Raw genomic sequence first — 23,846 nt, 5'->3', positions numbered from 1 at the left:
GTTAAAGGACATATTTATGTATTATGTCTAAAAAAAAATTATATTCTAATAATTCTGATAAATTGTTATTATAATTTTAAGTAAAATCTTATTCTAAATAATATTGATCTTTTCGGTGGATAAATAAGAAGAGATCTCACAAGATGTAATTTTCTTGCCATGCAAGAAAAAATATGATGGAAAGAAAAGAATTATTATTATTTCTGGAATAGTTTTTCACTTTATTTAAAACTGAATATTTGATCAAATTCAATTCAAGCATAAATATTTTTTAAAATATTCTTTTACAAAAACTATAACTGCTGATACTGCTGCATCTTCTATCCCAACTCGATAAATATTCAAATGAAGTAAAAAATATTCTGAATCTATGGTCAAACACCTACTTAGTAAAAAAAAAAGTGGTTAAGATATTTAATGGCTGTTTTGCCTATGGGGAAAGGAAAAATACTGTTTCCACGTAAGAAGTCTAAGATGGTATATTAATGTTACCAGATCATGTGGTCCAATACTGACTTTAGTTGTAGATTATATTTAGGGTGTGTTTTTGTATAAAAGATTTTCGTACAAAATATTTTTATGAAACATAAGTGGTGTTTTTAACTTATTTTCTGGTATAAATAAGGAGAGGCCTAATATTCCAACCTTTATTTGAAATCGAAAATCCTCGAATTTGAAATCGAGAGCCCTAATATTCCAACCATAAAACTCGAGACTGAACCTCAGTCTTGATGTCAAGACTTGACCCTGATTCTATCGGGGCTTTTATCACGCACGGTCTAGGGTCGGCTCCTAAGCCCCAAAGGGTCTCAAGTAGAGTCACATTTAGGGTTAAGGTTGGGTTGGGTTCGAGTCTCTGGTCGGGTTTGAAGTCCAAGGGTTTCTCAAATTGGGCGATTCCAAGTCGATAGGGGCAGGGTGCATGGATCGTGTTACTAGGTGGTAGGTTGAGGGGCTAGGGGTCGGAGGCATTTGGGTGGATTACGTGGTTGGGGTTGGGGTGACGAGATTGAAAAAAAAAAATTTAAGAAGATATTTTTTTCCTGCTTAATGTGTGACATATATATAAGGTCCATTATATCTTTTTTTTTTTTTTTTTTTATGCTTTATGAATTTTATGAACAATCTCATTAAATCTTGAGTCAATATTATAAAAGAAAATACGGGGAAAAGCATAAGCACCACTTAAACAAAAGGCAAAATTTGAGCGACACACCTAAACTATTCGATGGTCCTATTACCCCTAAATTATTTCACCGTAAAGTTAAGATGCGTTCCTTAGATTTCACTATATCTGAAACTCCGAATCAACCAAGAAAAGAAAGAAAAGTTATGGCGCCACAAATTCCAAAACTTTTTGGTTCAGCATGAATCCACAAATGGATGTGTCATATATCAGTCAAAGAGTGTTCATTGTAACTTTGCTTCCAAAATTCCCAAAGATTGAAAGATACATTCCTATGTTGAATGAATTGTTGTGTAAAGCCTATATTAAAAGCTGCCATTTCCACATGAGGACAACTAAAAACTTATAAATAACTAACTTGAAGTATGTTGCTACTAATTTTATTTTCCTCACTAAATTCTACTGAGTATTTGAAGAGTCTATTACAATTATATGGTAGTATTTGTTGTGTATATCATATCTAAAGCAATTTTTAAGCCATAACGAATCATTTAATTACACGGTTTGACCTTCAAATTAATTCGCTTTTACCCTTAGTAACTGAATTTATGCCTAGCGGGGCATGAGTTTTTTAAGATCTAGGGTCATAAGTTGCGAAATATTACAACGGAAAATTATAAACTCATACCTCACGAAAAGGTATCATGAGGACGAAAAATTAAGGGGAAAGTATAGAAACGACACTTCAAATTAAACTATTTCCATGAAAATGACTATGGAATTTAAATTTCACTTTCTAGCCATTTCAATTTATTGGCTTGTTCTATACCGTTTCTATACACCTTGTATACAGTTTGTATACAAATCTTATACATATAAATATTCTATACGAAAATTATACAGTTTTGATACATAATTTATACAATAACTGTACTTTTTTTTTTATACCTTTTATACAACAATTATATAACTTTCATACACTTTCTATATATTTTTTATATATATTTTATACATACACATATTTGATAGAACTATACAATTTCTATACATATATCTTATATAGATACATATTCTATTTAACAATTATATCATTTTTATATAATTTAATTATTATTTCTAAACAATAAAAAAAGTAGAATATTGATCAATTAAAAATTTTATAGCAAAAAAAAAAAATTGAAATACCAAATTGTCTAAGTTGAATACTGTATCAGTATTGTGTATAGACTGTTTCAGTATTGTATATAGACTGTATATGAACTATGTAGGCCAAAATGACCCAAATTAGGAAATGACTATAAAGCAGAAATAGTATATCCGACTGACTACTTTTTGAAAAGTTTTCAAACTTGGACTATTTGTTTTAAAAAGTGTTATAGAGTGTCCTTTTTCCAATTATAAATTCATACCTCATGAAAAAGTATTACGAGGACAAAAAATTAAAGACCGACACAAAATAGAGAAAAAGCGCAAATGGCCCATAATGGGTCCTATACAATTGTGTGAGAAACGGCCCAAATAACATAACTTAACATAAGGGGAAACACAAGACGCAACTACAAGGTCCACAACTTTATATATCAAGAAGTCTTTCATGATAAGTGCATAGAACTCAATTAAGAACAATCAATTTTGGTTCTAATGGATGGGAGAAAAACACCTAAAACATCCTAGTCATTTCAAGAAATTACTTTTGATTCTAAGCATGTTGAGTCTGGTTGAATATTTTCTATTGAAATTCAACTAATATTATTCACTAACAACGAAAAGATTTCTTACATTATCATGTTTATTTTATGGGAGTTGGGGTGGGGGTGTTTGGATGCTTCACTAAGTATGAGTTGAGCGATTCAACCATCTAGCCCATGGCTGAGAGGGTGACACATTGTATGTGGTAAAATTTACTTTATTATGATCTACATAAACAATAACATATTTAACTCTTTTTATTCTAGAAATACCCTATAGTTTACATTAATCACGAAACATTTAGTTTCCTTTTAGTTTAGACTCTGTAAAAAAAAAAAAAACATATTACTCTTATTTTATTCTATTTAATTACTTATAAATAGCAATATATCTTCTATTTGATCATGTATTCTCTCTTCAATCCTTTAATTTCTTCGATCTCATAACAGTATTAGCATACCAACGTGCACAGCAATGTCCAAAAGCACATGAGAATATTCATTTATTGATATATTTTTGAACACTTAAACGTTTCATTGAATTCGAAAGAATTGCACGATGAGTCTATTTCTTAATTCAAAATAAAATCCTAGATATAAGAATTGGCTAATAAATACGGGGGGAAAATTCAAGAAAGGAAAAAAAATCGATATTTCTTTTCTTTTCAAAATATTAGAAAGAGTGATTTCAACATGTCACAATTTGACATTAAATTTAAAGTTAAGGGTATTAAGGTCTTTAAAGAAAATTATAAGCTAAGATTGAAAATCTTTTGTGCTTCTTTTGGTGGACCTACTTTTGGTGGACTTATCAAAAGTTCTAATTCTTTTCTCATTAATTACACACAATGTCATTTAAGAAATTTACCATAAATGTTATTACAAGTGGCTCAGAGCCTTGCATTCATATCCACAGGTGGGCCCTCTGTCTATCATCTATTTTTCATTTTTTATTTATCTTTTGTTCTGAAAAGATATAATTATTCTATAAAACTTGTATTTCTCATTGTATTTAGGATGAAGGTGAGTACTTACATGCTACTTTTATTTAGCTTATATAAAATTGTTTAAAATATATTATATTTAAGCAAATTGATTAATAAGATAATAATTTATTGTAATAATTAATAAGATAAATATAATTAAATACATTTTATTCTTTATTTACATTTCATGTCAAACATATAATTTGCTTTCTTCCTTATTTGTTTCATGAAATATAAGTTTGCTTAATTTAAATTTTTAATGTAAAATTAATAAAGCTAATTTAGTAAAATAAATTTTTAATAAATATTTTTTAAAAATTTGTGCCAAGTCAATATATACCAACAAAAAGAAACTAAAGAAAAATACGTAAAAATATTTTACTTATATAAGGTTAAACATAATTCGTTACGAAATAATAATAATTGGTTATTTTTGTATATGCAAATCATATTATCCGTATTGAATTAAGCATACTATTCCTACAAGTTAATTAATTTTTTAATTAAAACTTAGAGCATTAATCATTTGTTGGATTGTTATTATTTTAATCACCTCAAACTCAAAGCAAACAATTTAATATTTCATTTTTAAAAAACTCAATGTATAAAATGTATTTTACTCATATAACTTATTTGATTAATTCGATATTTTTCTCGATTTATCTAAAACCTACCGAATTATGATTTTAGCTAATAAACCTAATAATTAGTGTTTCTTGATTTTTAAAAATTCACCAACATTCCTATATCACCTCTGATTAATTATTATAAGTGATTTATATATTAAAAAATAAAATAGACATTTATGACATATATGCTTCAATCATAATTTTACTATATCGCCTCTAATTAACTATTATAAGTCATTTATATATTGAAAATTTAATAATATCCAATCCATGATTTTATTATATCATCCCTAATTAATTATTAGAAGTCATGTATGTATTAAAAAATTAATAATATTTAATTAAAAAATATAAAATAAATATTTATGATATGTCTGCTTCAATCATGATTTTGCTATATCACCCCGAAGTAATTATCATAAGTCATTTATGTATTAAAAAATTAATAATATTTAATTAAAAAAGTAAAATAGACATTTATGACATGTCTACTTCAGCTGCTTTAATCATAGTTTTACAAAATATTACTCTTAATTAGTTATTATAAGTCATTTAAATATTAAAAATTAATACTCCCTCCATTTCATTTTATGTGTCATTATTTCCTTTTTGATCCATCACAAAAAGAATGTTATCTTTCCTTATTTGGTAATTATTTAAAGACACAATTCCACTTTTACCCTTATTAGTCTCACTCAATTAAAAAAAAGTAAGTAGCACATTTTTTGATAAAGGGAAATTTGGTAAACATTATCAAGTCTTCCGTTATTTTTTAAACTCTGTGCTCGGTCAAATGGCGACACATAAAATGGGACGGAGGGAGTAATATTTAATAAAAAAGGTAAAATAGATATAAAAATGACAAATTAACTCTTGATGTTTTAAATTAACTTGACTTCTTATATTAGATCCACTTAAATTTTTTTCACGGGTATTTTTATAGTAATTTGCTATGTCACTTCTAATTAGTCGTTGTAAGTCATTTAAGACATTTATGCTTCGCTGCTCAATCGTGATTTTACTATATCACCCCTAATTAATTATTATGACCATATAAGCATTGTGTCACTTAAATTTGAACAGAAGAAATATTACAAAGAACAATAACTAAAAATTTAAATTATCTACAAAATACAATTAGCTATCAATGACACAAAACTCTGGACAAGGAGAGTAACATATATTATTCAAAAATTACATAAAAGGTATTATAAATTACAATAGTTAACTTAAAATATCTAAAAATAATTTAATTTGTTATATATTTCAAAAAAAATATGTACGAAAAATATAAATCACAATAATTAACAACTTAAATTTTTTTAAAAAATACAAAATATTCGGTTGACTCTCGAAATTATGTTAGTGTCACTTAATTATAATAGAAGAAAAGTATTATAAACCACATAAATTTAAAACTTAAGTTATTTTACAAATATAATTAACTATCAATACCACAAAAGTTTGGACAAGAAAAGTAATGTATATTATTTAAAAATTAAATAAAAAATATTATAAATTTTAGTAGTTAAGAACTTAAATTATCTAAATACATATTAAAAGTATGATTGATTATCTAAATTCTATTTGTGTCATATAAATTGAGACAAAAATAACATATATTGAACCCGTGCTAAATCCCGGATGAATTTTAGAATGTAGATGTTGTAGAAACCTAATTTTGTCCCTCCCAACGTTGATTTTATCCATTTTTAGCTCACCTTACCACGTGTCCTAATTCATGTGATCATACCCCATAAAAATACAAAAATAACAAACTCCCTAACAAATTAACATCCCTATTCTAACAAATTTTATCTTAACCACCTTACACCTCACCACTCCATACCCCTACCCTCACCTACCCTACCCGTACCCCCACCTCTCTCACGTGATCCTCCCCTTTTCTTTAACAGAATCCATCAACAACATATAGGCACAGACAACACTCATAAAAAAATAAGGAGGGACCCACACGATTTTGGACCCGATTCTGTTTTCTTTTCTTGCTCAATAATCCACACAGATAGACACAACATATCCTCTATTTTCTTTCACAATAATTCATTCACACTCACGACCAAGCTACATACGCACACCATTTTGAATCCCCATTTTGGCCATTGACAGGACCTCACCATACAAAAATAATATACAGATTAATAGGGATAACAGGGGGAGATTGAGAGAGAAAAAGAGGGAGAATGGGGTGAGGAGAAGAAACAGTGAAGGGAGAAACGATGAGAGAGTGAAATCGAGAGAAAAGGAGACGAACGAAGAAGCAATCTATAACCTAAATCGGCCCAACCAGACCCGAATCCGGCGAAGTCTGCCGAAAATCGGTCAAAACAGTAACTAGGGGTGCGAAATAGGTTCGGGATTATCGTCATTGTTGGTTCAAAATCCGGTTAGTCGAGGTTCGAGTTGAGGCTCCGTCTTTTGATTGTGAAATTCGACACACAAAAAGCTCATTTGAAGGTCCAATTTTACTCTTTCTCATTTTTATTTCAATATATATATACATGGTTGATGTCGTGATTTTTGTTGATGCGTGATGGGTTGACGATACAAATTTTGAGCGTGTTTGAGTTTTCTATAATTGTTGTGGCTTGATTGGTTGATTGTTATATTGAAATTGGTTAATTGATTGGGAATAAGTGGAACGGGATTGAAACTTAATAAAAAGGTGAATTTTAGTTGGTTTGATTCTTGGGTTGTTATTTGTCTTGAAACAAACGTTAATCGAAATTGATAGTATCATGTTTTAGGCGGAAAATGATAGACAAATGTAGGTTGAGTAGGAAAATTTAGGAGTAGTGTGTTGATTGAATGTGTTGAATCTTTAAGTGAGTGTTTCGAATATTTGTGAAATGATTTGTCTTTCTCGCATTTGGAAAATGTATTCATTTAGCCGGAGAATACCCCGAGACACATTGTATTTATTCACCGGGGAATGCTCCGATGTATTATGTTGGCGGAAGACGTTCGTGATGAAGGCTCGAGGCATTGGGTAGGCGTTGAAGCTTAGTCTAGGATTAGTTTAGAATATGATTTTTTTTTTCGCATTTTTTATTTTGGTACTGTATAATTCGGACTGGACTTTATTTTGGTTTTGAATTTTTGTTTGATTTGTTTGTTTGCTTTTTTTGTCTGTTTACGTGGTTTGTATATTTTATAGTGCCAAGTTAACCGATACGCTCCACCAAGCGATCGTGGTCGAACCACAGGATCGAGGGGTACCTAACACCTTCCCTTCAGTCAACAAAATTCCTTAGCCGAAATCTCTGTTCGCAAACAAGTTTAAAAAGTCAAAATTATTTTGAAAAAGAATTTCCAAAGGTGACTTGGCACACCCGATTATGCCAAGTGGCGACTCTGAGTTTTGAATAAAATGTAAATAGTCCTTTTTTAAAACAGATTTTCATCCTTTTGACACTTTAATAATAAAAACCCTTTCGAACTAAAAAATCATCATTTGGTTGTAAAAAAAGGGTGTGACACCTCTGGCGACTCTGCTGGGGATCATTTCAGAATTTGAGCTTATTTTTGGAGTTGTATCCGCTTAGTTTGGCACTATAGGTGTATGAATATTTTGTTTGTGTTGTTTTATGTTATTGTATTATCACTGTTGAGTGCCTACGTGCTCTTTGTTTATAGTTTTTATCTTATGTGTTATCGCTTTATATCTAGCATCATGTGTATAACCCGAGTCATTCTTTCTGCAACAAGTCTGTAGTACACGTGTTGTACACGACCTCTAGTTGAGTCACCCCTATTTTAGGGGGGAGCCGTCGGTGTTATGGAGTAGGTGGAAAGCAAAGCAGCTACTATCGACCATACGTTCCCCCGAACAGCCTTGTTAGTGAACCCCAACGTAGGTCAGCCTTTAGGTCATGCTTATGTGCATCATATTGAGACTTAGCGGCGCCGACTTGGTCCTTTGTAGGAGACTCACCTCTAAAACATTCCTATGTGCTAAATGTTGCATTTCTGAGGATAACGTGGTCATTTAACAGACTGATTTGGGAAAAATTTGTATTAGAAGTAAAGTGAAAAAAAAAAAAAAAAAGTGAGTCGGAGAGAAAAAAAAAGAGTTTCGTAGTTTTAAAGTTCTTTATGGCTTTTGTTTTTCACAATTCGAAAATTAAAAAAGATTTCTTTATTTTCTGCATTCATTTGATCAAAAACCAAAACATCAAAAAAAAATTTCTCACTTTGTCTCCTTTAGCATGCATTCATAATTCAAAATTTTCAAAAAAGATTTTTTAGCAGTTTTTATAAAAGAAAATACAAAAATGGTAGAAATTTGTACATTTCATGTAATGAAAATACCAAAAAGATTTTTTCTTTCATAGTTCTTGGTATCATTTTTATTTGAAGTGTCAAGTTGAAAACTCCAAAAAAGATTTTATTGACACTTTTCATCGTTAGTCTTTGGTCGTGTCTCTCAAGTTTGGTATAGTTTGTTAATTAATCCTTAATTGTCCAATCTGGATGAACTACGCACCCCTGATTCTCCTCTCTCGGGAGTGAGATACGTAGGTAGCCTATTGAGGGTTCGGGGATCTTATTTCAAAAATCCACAAAAAAAAATTCTTCACTTTTCATTTAGAGTAGGTGTTTCATGTACATCTTTAAAAGAAAACAACAAAAAAAAATATATTTTCCTTTAATAGGTTCACGTTTCATTTTCGTATGAAATTCAAAATTGAAAATTCAAAAATATTTTCTTAGGTAATCATAAATTTCATTTTGTACAGGAACCTAAAGAAATTCAAAAGATTTTCCTCACTCTTTATTTAGAGTAAGTGTTTCATATATATCTTTATAAGAAAACTACAAAAAAAAATTTGTTTAATAGGTTCAAGTTTCATTTTCATAGGAAATTCAAAATCGAAAACCCAAAAGATTTTCTTTGGTAATTATAGATTTCATTTTGTATAAATATTTAAACTTGAAAAATACAAAAAGATTTTTGTCAATTCTTTTGATAATTTGTTATTTTCTTCTCTTTGAAGTTTCAAGAAAAAAAAGAGAGTTTAATTAGCCATTTTGGCAAGACTTCACGAACTACGTACACCTGATTCTCCTCTTTCGGGAGTGATATACGTGGCGCCTTTCTTGGGTTTGGTGATCTTTTTTTTTAAAAAAAAAGAGGTTTTAAAAATGTATTGAACTCTAACACATTTGTTGTTTTTTGTCGAGTCAGTTTAAGGTGGTTGGTGTGTGGCATTCTGGCTTATCCTTCACCTCACACCAAATCCAAAGGGTTAGTTGTGTCCAACAAATATATATATAGAGTGACATCATGGATCAAACAAAGAATCAGGAAAATGAGAGTTTGAAGCAAGAGATTAGGTGACTACGACAACAAATGACAGAAATGCATCGAGCTTGGGCCAGTGGGTTGCCTCCTCCTCCATTTCCCTTTATTAATCCTACAAATACCTCGAGTTTTCCACCAAAATCACAAAGTCAGTTTTCTATTATTGTTGATGCACCGCAACATGACTCATAATTCATTCTAAGCCAAAAGCATCTCAATACTTCCACCATTTTTCCTCTAGCTCCTCAGCATAAGCCTGCTACATTCGCAACACCACATGTCATCTGTGATCTTATTGCTTAATCCTCTACTGGGGCTTCCACACTGGCTCTCCCAACGGTTGGGCATCCCCATGCAGCTAGTGAACCTATATTCAATACTCTTGGTGATCATTGTTATACTCCTGAGCCTGCTTTTAAGTTAACTAGACCACCAAAATTTCTTAACAAGAAGTCCAGTGTGCCAGAAGAGTCGAAGAAAATAGTTGGAAAAATGAAGAGTGCAGAAAGTGCTATGAAAATTCTCTAGGACCTGCGGGTAAAGAATATGTTTCATACAAAGACTGGGGCATGCCTTCAAGCGCTAACCTTCCTCCAATCTTTGAGATGTCGAAATTTGAGGAGCAAGATGGGCATGAGGAATTCATGAAACATTTGGGACAATATTGCAATTAATTAAGGGAACCTGGAGGGAAGAAGAATGAGAAAGATTACATTGCTATTGTAGTTGGAGAACAGGCACATCCAAAAAGACGACGTCGTCATTGCCGCCAGTCTCAAGACCAAGTTCATACCCAAGCTCTCCATAATCACTCCCAAAATCCATTATACCCTGTTTCCCCACCTCCATATCTAGTATATTGTGCACAACCATATGTTCAACTCCCTCCTTACCCACAATGGCACACACCAACTCCTCAAAGTAATCCTCCGATTCCCCAAACATACCAAAGCCCTTCTAGGCCTGATGTTCGATCCAAGTTAAACAATAAAATGAGGCAGAAATTAAGGGATAATTTCACACCAATTGGAGAGTCGTATGCCAGTTTATTTCAGATATTGGCACAGTGAGGCATGATCACTCCTCTCCTTGGGTATACTCCTGACCCGCATTCAAGAAGTTTTGATCCTAATGTACGATGTGCATATCATTCTGATGTTCAGGATCACAGTATTGAAGATTGTCGTGCTTTGAAAAGAGAAATTGAAAAGATGATTCAAGACAAATTGATTATGGTGCAGAACATTGACAGTGAGGATAACTCTAGTCATGCTAATATGCAAACCAGTGGCTAAGATGTCAGGCTGAGCAATTGAGAAGTCACCCCTCTCCCTACTAGGAAGAGATCTGGTAGTTTGATTTGTTTTATTTTCTGTTATCCGAGTTATTTCAAGGTTGTTGTTCGAGATCTATCTTGTTTTGTCCATTTGTCGTTATGTTCAAACCCTTCTATCTTTTATTTTAATTAAATGAAGTGTCCCTTTCTCCTTTGTGTTTTAAATATTTTTTGTTTGTTTTCTTTCCACATTACATTTTATGTTGACTATAGTGATATGACATGCTAATGGAATTTTTAGTCAGATCTTAAAATCCAGTTTAAGCATGAGCATTGAATCAAAGGGTTAAAGTTAGAAAAGGAGAGCATATGAGAAAATAGACAGAGTGCTGAGACATTTGGGGACAAGTTCAAGCTTGCTTGAAAAATTAAGACAATTATTTTGAGAATCACAAGAATAACTTGGTCATCAATTGAAAGACATGGCTCAATTAGATCAAATAGTAGCTGCGTGAACAGAAAGAAAATCAGCTCCACGAAAGCATGAGTCATTCAATGTGAGGATTGTACAACAAAAGTGGAGTGATATGTTGAACACAGTGCAAGAGTAGTGACGCACAGACTCATTTAAAGTTAATGCTTAAAAAATATCACAAATGATCATCATCTCTCACTTTCATATTGCATGATATACTTGCATTTTTATGGATTGCTATGACGAAGGCATTTCATTCTGCTATCCAAACATCGTGTCATCCTTTTTTACCCCATTTGAGATTTAGTGCTATTTTCTTTTATACCCCTCTTTTGGAATCAAGATAAAGTCAGCAAAGCTCAAAAGAAAAGTGTCGAGCAAAACAATAGAGTCAGAAAAAGTTCAAAAAAAAAAAAGAAGAAAAAAAATATGTCAAGACAAATAGAGTCAGAAAAATCTAAAGAAAAAAGAGTGTCAATAAAAGAAAAAGAATCAAAAGTCTAAATCATGCAAAACAAGCTGCCAGAACTACGCGTGACCTGATTCTCTTCTCTCGAGGGTGAGATACGTAGGCTGCCCTACCAGGCTCGGTCCATCCAAATAAAAAGTTTAGAATTGCCCAGTCAAAAGAAATTGGGGCATGAGTTAATCCTCATTGTTTGAGTCGATTCCAAAAGTTGTAAGTCCTAACCCACTTCAAGTTTTTTTTGGACCTCATGCTGTCCTTTCTTTCTAACCCTATCCAAAAGCTAAATTGCAACCAAAGAAAGACCTTCAATCAATCTTTGAGGATATTAAGGCTAAGCATGCAAGGGATATGATGATGTATTTGGGAACTACTAGTCTTCCTCAGCATAAGGAATCAAGAGAGAAATAAAAATGAGAGAGTCTTATTGGTGAAAACCCTCACGGGCACCGTAAGGCGATGGTAAGTTGAGAGAGATAAAAATGAGAGAGTCTTATCGGTGAAAATCCCCACGGGCACCGTAAGACGATTGTGAAGTTGGGAAAAATAATAATAAGAGAGTCTTATTGGTAAAAACTCTCACGGGCACCGTAAGGTGATGGTAAGTTGAGAGAGATAAAAATGAGAGTCTTATCAGTGAAAATTTCCATGGGCATCGTAAGATGATTGTGAGTTGGGAAAAATAATAATAAGAGAGTCTCATTGTTGAAAAACTCTTACAGACACCATAAGGCAATGGTGAGCTGAGGAAAAGAAAATGAGAGAAGTTTGATGGCGAAAACCCTTTAAGGTGCCACTACTCGGATGAGGTCTTAAAAACAATTGACCCAAGGAAGCAACTTAGTTTCAAGACCATTAAATCAACAACAATTTGTGAGAGTTTTGGATGGAAAGATCAGACAGTTTAATCTGAAATGCATGGCATAATCATTAGAGTTGACTGTCATTTTTAGATAATTTTTCATTTCTTCAAATGAGAACATTCATTGTCTTTTCTTTCTTCTCTCTATATTTATTTTATTTTTCTTGAGTCAATTCTCCCAAATAAAAATTATTGTTATTTTTCTCTTGTCTTTGAGTCAAATCCATGTCAAAATAAGTGAGAAAAGATTTCAAAACTGGCTACCAGCTTCTTCAATTGCAGAAAACGAGACAAAAGGCCAGCACGTGAAAGAGATACGATTGTGGGCTGAAATAAGGCATGCAAAAGTTTTGTCAACAGACGAGTCTAAGAACTCATGAAAATATCAAGGTTAAAGGGTCTATCTGAGAAGCATAGCAAAGAAAAAATATTGTGTTTACTTCAGAGTCATTCTTAATAATCTGAGTTTGGGTCAATGACGCGACAAAGTAGGGGCAAGTGCTGGCAACCTGAAACAAAATATGGGGAATGAACACTGGAGCAGGTGTCGGGACAGCCAAGTACTGTAGGCCACCACTAAGTTTTTAACTGACAAATTTTCTTTGTTAAAATAGGGGAAAATTCGCTTCACTTAATTCATCTACCATTGTAAAAACACATCCATGGAATTTTACTTTCTCTTCAAGACCCTCTAGAAAAATGGAAATTTACTTCTGTTAAGGACCTTCCTGAAAAATAAGATTTTACTTTCTGTTCAGGACCCTCCTGAAAAATGCGATTTTACTTTATGTTCAAGACCCTCTTGAAAAATGGGATTTTACTTTCTGTTCAGAACCCTCCTAAAAAATGGGATTTTACTTTCTATTCAGGACCCTTCTAAAAAATGGGATTTTACTTTCTGCTCAGGACCCTCCTGAAAAATGGGATTTTACATTTTGTTCAGCACCCTCCTGAAAAATGAGATTTTACATATTGTTCAGGACCCTCCTGAAAAATGGGATTTTACTTTATGTTCAAGACCCTCCTGAAAAGTGGAATTTTACTTTATGTTCAAGACCCTCCTAAAAATGGGATTTTACTTTATGTTCAGGACCCTCCTGGAAAATGAGATTTTACTTTCTGTTCAGGACCCTCCTGAAAAATGGGACTTTACTTTCAAGTTCAGGACCCTCCTGAAAAATGAGATTTTACTTTATGTTCAGGACCCTCCTGAAAAATGGGATTTTACTTTATGTTCAGGACCCTCCTGTAAAATGGAATTTAACTTTCTGTTCAGGACCCTCCTAAAAAATGGGACTTAACTCTCATGTTCAGGACCTTCCTGAAAAATGAGATTTTACTTTATGTTCAGGACCCTCCTGAAAAATGGGATTTTACTTTATATTCAGGACCCTCCTGAAAATGGGATTTTACTTTCTGTTCAGGACCCTCCTGAAAAATGGGATTTTACTTTCTGTTCAGAACCTTCCTGAAAAATGGGATTTTACTTTATGCTCAGGACCTTCCTGAAAAATGGGATTTTACTTTCTGCTCAGGACCCTTCTGAAAATGGAATTTTACTTTCTATTCAGGACCCTCCTGAAAAATGGGACATTAATTTATGCTCAGGACTCTTCTGAAAAATGAGATTTTACTTTCTGCTTAGGACCCTCCTGAAAAATGAGATTTTACTTTCTATTCCGGACCCTCGTAAAAAATGAGATTTTACTTTTTGTTCAGGACCCTACTGAAAAATGGGGTTTTACTTTCTGTCCAGGACCCTCCTGAAAAATGGGATTTTACTTTATGTTCAAGACCCTCCTGAAAAATGAGATTTTACTTTCTGTTCAGGACCCTCCTAAAAAATAGGATTTTAATTTATGTTCAGGACCCTCCTGGAAAATGGGATTTTACTTTCTGTTCAGGACCCTCCTGAAAAATGGGACTTTACTTTCAAGTTCAGGATCCTCCTGAAAAATGGGATTTTACTTTCTGCTCAGGACCCAAAAATGAGATTTTACTTTCTGTTCAGGACCCTCCTGAAAAATGAGATTTTACTTTATGTTCAGGATCTTTCTGAAAAATGGAATTTTACTTTATGTTCAGGACCATCCTGAAAAATGAGACTTTGCTTTCATGTTCAGGACCCTCCTGAAAAATGGAATTTTACTTTCTGTTCGGGACCCTCCAAAAAAATGAGACTTTACTTTCTTTTCAGGACCTTCCTGAGAAATAGGATTTTACTTTATGCTCAGGACTCTCCTGAAAAATGGGATTTTACTTTTTGCTCAGGACCCTCCTGAAAATGGAATTTTACTTTCTATTCAGGACCCTCCTGAAAAATAGAACTTTAATTTATGCTTAGGACTCTCCTGAAAATGAGATTTTACTTTCTGCTTAGGACCCTCCTGAAAAATGAGATTTTACTTTCTATTCAGGACCCTCGTAAAAAATGAAATTTTACATTCTGTTCAGAACCCTCCTGAAAAATGAGATTTTACTTTTTGTTCAGGACCCTTCTGAAAATAGGATATTACCTTCTGCTCAAGACTCTCCTAAAAAAATGAGATTTTACCTTCTACTCAGACCCTCCTAAAAAATAAGATTTTACTTTCTGCTCAGGACCCTCCTGAAAAATAGAATTTTACTTTCTATTCAGGACCCTAATGAAAAATGGAACTTTACTTTATGCTCAGGACCCTCCTAAAAACTGAGATTTTACTTTCTATTCAGGACCCTCATGAAAAATGGAACTTTACTTTATGCTCAGGACCCTTCTGAAAAATAGGATTTTACCTTCTGCTCAGGACCCTCCTGAAAAATGATATTTTACTTTTTGCTCAGGTCCCTCCTGAAAAATGGGATTTTACTTTCTGTCCAAGATCTTCCTGAAAAATGGGACTTTACTTTCTGCTGAGGACCCATCTGAAAAATTGGACTTTACTTTCTGCTCAGGACCCTCCTGAAAAGTGGTTCTTTACTTTCTGTTCAGGACCCTCCTGAAAAATGGGACTTTACTTTATGCTCAGGACCCTCCTAAAAAATGGGACCTGAAAAATGGGACTTTACTTTCTACTCAGGCCCTCCTGAAAAATGGGATTTTACTTTCTGCTCAGGACCTTCTTGAAAAATGAGATTTTACTTTCTGCTCAGGTCCCTCCAGAAAATTGAGATTTTATTTTCTGTTCAGGACTGTCCTGAAAAATAGAATTTTACTTTATGTTCAGGACCCTCATGAAAATTAAAATTTTACTTTATGTTCAGGACCCTCCTGAAAAATGAGATTTTTCCTTCTGTTCAGGACCCTCCTGAAAAATGGGGTTTTACTTTATATTCAGCAGCCTCCTAAAAAATGGGATTTCACTTTATGTTTAGGACCCTTCTTAAAAATGGGATTTTACTTTCTGTTCAGGACCTTCCTGAAAAATAAGATTTTACTTTCTGTTCAGGACCCTCCTGAAAAACGAGAATTTACTTTCTATTCAGGACCCTCCTGAAAAATGGAATTTCACTTTCTGTTCAGGACCCTTCTGAAAATGGGATTTTACTTTCTGTTCAGGTCTCTCTTGAAAAATGGGATTTTACTTTCTGTTCAGGGCCCTCCTGAAAAATGGAATTTCACTTTTTGCTCAGGGCCCTCCTAAAAAATGGGATTTTACTTCCAGTTCAGGACCCTCCTGAAAAATGAGAATTTACTTTATGTTCAGGACCCTCCTGAAAAATGGTATTTTACTTTCTGTTCAGGATCCTCCTGAAAAATGGTAATTTACTTTCTATTCAGGACCCTCCTGAAAAATGAGATTTTACTTTCTGCTCAGGACCCTCCTGAAAAATGGGATTTTACTTTATGTTCAGGACCCTCCTGGAAAATGGGACATTACTTTTAACAAAAATAAATGAATGAAATCTTTCTTTATCATAATCTTCGTTTGGGATAATTTTTGTTTTAGCTTTGATTTTATTTTTCAGGAGCCCGCCTGAAGAACAGGGTGATGAAATTGCAAGTCAGGAGTCCGCCTGAAGAACAGGGTGATGAATATTGAAAGTCAGGAGTCCGCCTGAAGAACAGGGTGAGGAAGATGAAAGCCAAGCAACAAGGTAAAGAAATCGAAAGTCGAAAAATAGCAAGTCAGGAGCCCGCCCGAAGCATCGGGCGAATAAATGGAAAGTCAAAGAAACAAAGTGAAAAAGTTGAAAGCCAAGCAACAAAGTGAAGGAATTAAGATCCAACAGTTTGAAAAATAGCAAGTCAGGATACCGCCTGAAGAATAGGGTGATGAAACTCAAGTGAAGAGTCCAAAAGAAGCTGCATAGATAGGACTTTTATAATTTCACTTATGTTTTAACTTGTAATTATTGTTTTTGATGTAATGAAAGAGCCGCAGATCGGAACCTCGATAGAAACTCGCTCGACTCTTCAACTCGGTATAGTCCCTCTTCTTTCAGTTCTTGGGAATACCTGTGACTTGATTCCCTTATAACTAGGGATGAGTATGACATCCAAAGTCAAGACTTGATTTCGCTCCTTCCTACTATTTCATTCTTGTTGAATAATGGTCGGGATAAAATTTTGTCTCATTGTCTACTTCTTTGTATGAAAATACTTCATGTTTACATTCAAAGGGGGCATGATGTAGACACCTAATTTTGTCCCTCCCAACGTTGATTTTATCCGGTTTTAGCTCACCTTACCACGTGTCCTCATCCATGTGATCATACCCCATAAAAATATAAAAATAACAAACTCCCTAACAAATTAACAACCCTATTCTAACAAATTTTATCTCAACCACCTCACACCTCACCACCCCATACCCCTACCCTTACCTACCTGTACCCCTACCTCTCTCACGTGATCCTTCCCTTTTCTTTAACAGAATCCATCAACAACATATAGGCACAGACAACACTCATAAAAAAGAATAAGGAGGGACCCACACAATTTTGGACCCAATTCTTTTTTCTTTTCTTGCTCAATAATCCACACAGATAGACACAGCAGATCCTCTATTTTCTTTCACAATAATTCATTCACACTCACGACCAAGCTACATACGCACACCATTTTGAATCCCCATTTTGGCCATTGACAGGACCTCACCATACAAAAATAATATACAGATTAATAGGGATAACAGGGGGAGATTGAGAGAGAAAAAGAGGGAGAATGGGGTGAGGAGAAGAAACAGTGAAGGAAGAAACGATGAGAGAGTGAAATCGAGAGAAAAAGGGACGAACGAAGAAGCAATCTATAACCTAAATCGGCCCAACCAGACCCGAATTCAGCGAACTCTGCTGAAAATCGATCGAAACTGTAGCTAGGGGTACAAAATTGGTTCGGGCTTATCGTCGTTGTTGGTTCGAAATCCGGTTAGTCGAGGTTCGGGTTGAGGCTCCGTCTTTTGATTGTGAAATTCGACACACAAAAAGCTCATTTGAAGGTCGAATTTTACTCTTTTTTATTTTTATTTCAATATATATATATGGTTGATGTCGTGATTTTTGTTGATTCGTGATGGGTTGACGATACAAATTTTGAGCGTGTTTGAGTTTTCTATAATTGTCATGGCTTGATTGGTTGATTGTTATATTGAAATTGGTTAATTGATTGGTAATAAGTGGAAAGGGGTTGAAACTTGATAAAAAGGTGAATTTTGGTTGGTTTGATTCTTGGGTTATTATTTGACTTAAAACGAACGTTAATCGAAATTGATTGTATCATGTTTTAGGCGAAAAATGATAGGCAAACGTAGGTTGAGTAGGAAAATTTAGGAGTAGTGCGTTGATTGAATGCGTTGAATGTTTAAGTGAGTGTCTCGAATGTTTGTGAAATGGTTTGTCTTTCTCACATTTGGAAAATGTATTCATTTAGCCGGAAAATGCCCCGAGACACATTGTATTTATTCACCGGGGAATGCCCTGAGACACATTGTATTTATTCACCGAGGAATGTCTCGACGTATTATGTTGGCGGAAGACGTTCGTGATAAAGGCTCGAGGCATCGGGTAGGCGTTGAAGCTTAGTCTAGGATTAGTTTAGATTAGGATTTATTTTTTTTTGCATTTTTTATTTTGGTACTGTATAATTCGGACTAGACTTTATTTTGGTTTTGAATTTTTGTTTGATTTGTTTGTTTGCTTGTTTTGTCTGTTTACGTGGTTTGTACATTTTATAGTGCCAAGTTAGCCGATACGCTCCACCAAGCGACCGTGGTCGAACCATGGAATCGAGGGGTGTCTAACACCTTCCCCTCGGTCAACAGAATTCCTTAGCCGGAATCTCTGTTCGCAAACCAGTTTAAAGAGTCAAAATCGTTTTGAAAAAAGAATTTTCAAAGGTAACTTGGCACACCCGATTATGCCAAGTGGCGACTCTGAGTTTTGAATAAAATGTAAATAGTCCTTTTTTAAAACAAATTTTCATCCTTTTGTCACTTTAATAATAAAAACCCTTTCGAACTAAAAAAATCATCTTTTGGTTGTAAAAAAAGGGTGTGACAGATGCAGTTTTCTTTTAAAAAAACTTTTGTTTAAATATATCAAGATTGAAAAGGCAAAATCTAATACAACACATCAAATAATGTATAAGAAATCATATTAGTATAAATAATACCAGCATTACTAATACAAGTATTAATAATGCAAACATTACTAATACATTCTATTCAAAATTATTTTTATACACTCTAACAGATGACTCTTACATTTCAATGGAAAGAACGTATACAAAAGCAAAGTTCGATAAAACATTTACAGAAGTATGTTTTATCGTGTTCTCAAAGTCAAATAACCTAAATAAATATGGCAGATGGTAACTTATAGTTTTTTTATATATATATAATTTTCAGAATACTTAAAATTTAAATTTAAAATATTAATTTAATTTTAACTTCAAAGAACAAGTTGACAAATAAAAAAGAAGGAGAAATGAAAGCAAAAGATGTTTATGTCGGCTTAGTGCGGGCATACAATGCAATTTTAACTTGCTAGTTACAACCCACATGTGATGTAATAAGTAATGACTAGATAATCATTTATCTTTTTCAACAATTATTCTCTATTTTATACAATAAGTGTCAAGTCTTATGTATCAATTTTAATCTCATATTTTATACTTAATGTAGCAAATTTCAGTCATATGATTAAGGATCTGAACTTCAAATGGATAGAATTGTGTTATTTATATCAATAAGTTATACATGATTATCTTGTGAAATAATTTGGCTCCTTCAAAAATACTACCAAGTAGTTAATATGTTTTGTGTATTTATATTTTAGAATTCACATTGACATCAATCTAACTTATCGTACATAATCAAAATATCTTAATGTTGGGTCGTACTGGCACGAGCCATGCTATTCTAGACTCTCTCTCTCTCTCTCTCTCTCTCTCTCTCTCTCTATATATATATATATATATATATTGTTTTGCGAAAATTTTGACTTATTGAGAGTCGCCACTTAATTTTGAAAAGGAATTATGAAACCTTTAGAGAGTTACTTCAAACAATTCAAAATAGAAAAATCGTTTTAAGTTAGAGATTCTAGATAAGCGGTTCCTATTAATGTTTTAGGAAAGTATTAGGCACCTAAAACGTCCGCTAACTTGCGGTTATCCGGACTGTTTGAAAACATTTTTTGATTAACTTCTAAAAAGATTAATTTGTTGAAATAGTGATTTGATTTTTTAAAAAAAAAACAAGACTTGTGTAAAATAGATTTAGGCGACTTAGTAGAGATTTTAACTAAGTCTAAACAAAATTAATAAACAAATAAACACATAAAAGGGGAAGAGAGGAGAAAGTAAAGGATTTAGGCCATTGAGCCCAAATCGACGAGACTAGTCCTAGTCTAGTTGGGCTTCCGACCCATTTCACCTGTCCTAAACTATTTTTTGAGCCTTTAGCTTGAGTCTTGCTCCACCTATATTAAATACAACTTTGGCTTCAAGGCCGAAATGAATGAATAAATAAATGACTAAATGAATAAAGAAAAAGAAGACAATAATAAAAATTGAGACTTTTCAAATCTCTTAATGACCTCATTAATGGGTTTGACCCATTTTCCTTCTTCTTTTATCTTCTAGCACCCGCAGCCCATGTAGTGGACCTCGGGTTTAAACTTCGAACTTGACTCAAAGGGGTGAGCCTCATTTACTCATTACGAAATGCAAAAGGAGAGGAGTCCATTTGGACTCGAGATATTTTTTTGCATGCAAAGAAAAAATAAAGAAATTAATATATGTTCAAGGCATAAAAGTGACATATTTCAAAGTAAACGAAACTATCAAGAACCAATTTTTGAATGACAAGAATAAGCACACTTGCACAAGAATGAGGGTCAACAAATAAAAAATGCAAAGCAAAGACACTCATTTACATGCCTCATGATTTATGTTCATATTAAGAATGAATAAAGGTAAAAGGAAGAAGGGCATATTCAATAAATGAATGCGAGAACAAACAATGTAAGCTTGCGAAAGTAAAGGGATGAGGCAACCAGAAAAATACTCATGATTTCTAGAATTGAACAAACATAGACACCAATCCATATAATAAAAGAAAATAAAGGCTAACTTTTCAAGAAAGAGAATCCTTAAATTTCAATTAAGGCGACACTAAGGAAAATTCATACATAAAAATTACAACCAACATCTTATTGAAATACGTGTAACGACCTATGATTTTTATTTCTAAGAAATCGTTGATTCTCTTTTGATATTATGAATAAAAGAGAGACATGAATCAAATCTTTACACTCACAAAGAGCACATATAACAATCCAAAGGGAGTAAGAAAATTAGAATAAAAGTTAGCATTTCCAAAAGTGAAATATCGTTTCACAATCATACTATGCATGACTCGGAAATATCTAAATAATTTTATTTAGCCACAAAAATCCAAACTTTCTCATCATTTTGACAAATTTAAAAACATGAGAAAAAAAAAGAAAAAAAAATGAACATCGTGGATGAAAAATAAAGCTATCACTTCATCTCTTATACGAAGATTTTGGAGATCCCTTAAATAATTAACAAGCAAATGACAAATTCTTGATTTAATCAATTACTCTTTTTATTAAGGCGAAACAAACAATAGTAACTATTTTTTCAACATAAAAAAAAAATAATTTTACATGCTAAAACAAATATATTGGCCAACAATAAATTTAAACAAGGCATGAGTTCGCCTTTGAGCAAAAATTAAAACTTTATACATGACAATCAAAGAATAAGTCAAAAGGCAAAACAATCAATATTAACCATTCTTTTCAACATAAAAAAAATAACTTTACATGCTAAAAACAAATATATCTACCAATAATAAGTTTAAACCAGACATGGGTATGTCTTTTCAAGTAAAGATCTAAACTTTATCCACTAAAATAATCAAAGAATAAGGTCAAAAGGCAAAACAATCAATATTAACTATTCTTTTCAACATAAAGAAAGTAACTTTACATGCTAAAAATAAATATATTCAACAACAATGAGTTTAAACAAGACATGATTATGTTTTTCAAGCAAAGATCTAAACTTTATCCAAAATAATCTAAGAATAAGGTGAAAAGGCGAAACATTCAACATTAACTATTCTTTTCAACATAAAGAAAATAGCTTTACATGCTAAAAATAAATATATCCAACAACAATGAGTTTAAACAAAGCATAAATACATCTTTTAAGCAAAAATTGAAACTTTATCCAAAATAATCAAAGAATACAGTCAAAAAAGGCACATACAACTATTGCTAGCTCATTTTTATATCATAAACATGAAAATAATTAGAATATCGATACCACAACGTCCTAGGGCCTTTAAAGCCATCTACAACATACAATCCCAGCAAATAAAATTATATCTATGAACTACGAAGAAGAAAAAAGATGAAGAAAAAAAACAATAATAAAAACTAAAATAAAAAAAGAAAAAGGTGTGTTTACCTTTTAGGGGGCAGCAAAACGAGAATACACCGAAAAACGTCGCCGGCAATTCAAAAATTTTGATTAGCCGACTAACTCTATGAAACAAAAATTTTTACTAAATAAAAATAACTATTTTGCTCAAAAGGAGTTTTTCACCTTTCTAGCTTCTTTTTTTTTCTTTCTTTTTCCCCCTTTTCTACCAAAGTAGTGGTAGTATTTATAGGAGAGAATGAAATTGTTTTTGAAATTTTTTTTTCTCTCTTCCACCAATGTGGGAGAAAAGTATTTATAGGAAAGAATGATGATTTATTTCTTGTCCTCCACCAATGTGGGAAAAAAAGCAAATAAGGATATTTTGGGAATTTTAAAATTGAAGATAAGGTGAGGTGGAAGATAATGTGGGAGAAAATTGTACAATGTAGTATAACTTTTGAATTTCAAAATTGGGAAAAGAAAAAGTTGGGGGGAAATAGTACAATGTAGCACAATTTGAAATTATTTTTTTGTGGAATTAGGTAGAAATTATGAGAGTTTTTGGGAATTTTGGGGTTATTTAAAATATTACCCCAATTGAGATTTAAAATTTAGTCATATTTATTTAATTTTGACCAAATTACAAATCAATTGACGGATTGCATTACAATTATGGCCATTTGATTTCAATTATGGCCAAATCTAATAGATTGGCTAAATTAAATTAAAATTCGATGCGAATTAATACTTCCTTTAATCCCGGGCTTCTTGATTTTATAAAATCAAACACATATTTATCCGAATAAATTATTTTTTGAGAGTAAATTATATTTAAATCAAAACTTTAATCATTTGAATCTATAAGCCTTGATTAAAATCCGATATTTTAAAAAATAAATATTTAAGTAACAAAATTATAAAATCTTGTATAATTGAATATGATAAATTATAATCACTACTTAAAATGACAAAATTACGTACAAATATATTTAATAAATTTTTATTCGGATGAAATAAATATTTTAATTTTATTAAAAATCAAAGAAACTCAGGATTAAATTTAGTCAAGGAGGGCAAAAATTAGGTGTCAACATATATATATATATATATATATATATATATATATATATATATA

The 23,846-nt window shown here is 32.4% G+C and overlaps 1 long non-coding RNA gene across 1 annotated transcript; it reads left to right on the top strand.

The window, feature by feature from the left end:
* Nucleotides 1-6,363: 6,363 nt before the first annotated feature.
* On the top strand, nucleotides 6,364-17,398 carry LOC124897191. The gene is made up of 2 exons (XR_007053866.1): nucleotides 6,364-6,907; nucleotides 16,783-17,398. It is a non-coding gene; the product is annotated as an uncharacterized LOC124897191 (long non-coding RNA).
* The last annotated feature ends 6,448 nt before the right edge of the window (nucleotides 17,399-23,846 follow it).

This window comes from Capsicum annuum, chromosome 3 (genome assembly GCF_002878395.1).
Source record: "Capsicum annuum cultivar UCD-10X-F1 chromosome 3, UCD10Xv1.1, whole genome shotgun sequence".
NCBI classification, from domain to species: Eukaryota; Viridiplantae; Streptophyta; class Magnoliopsida; order Solanales; family Solanaceae; genus Capsicum; species Capsicum annuum.
The sequence above is the reverse complement of the archived record's forward strand: the minus strand, read 5'-3'. Positions and strand labels throughout refer to the sequence as shown.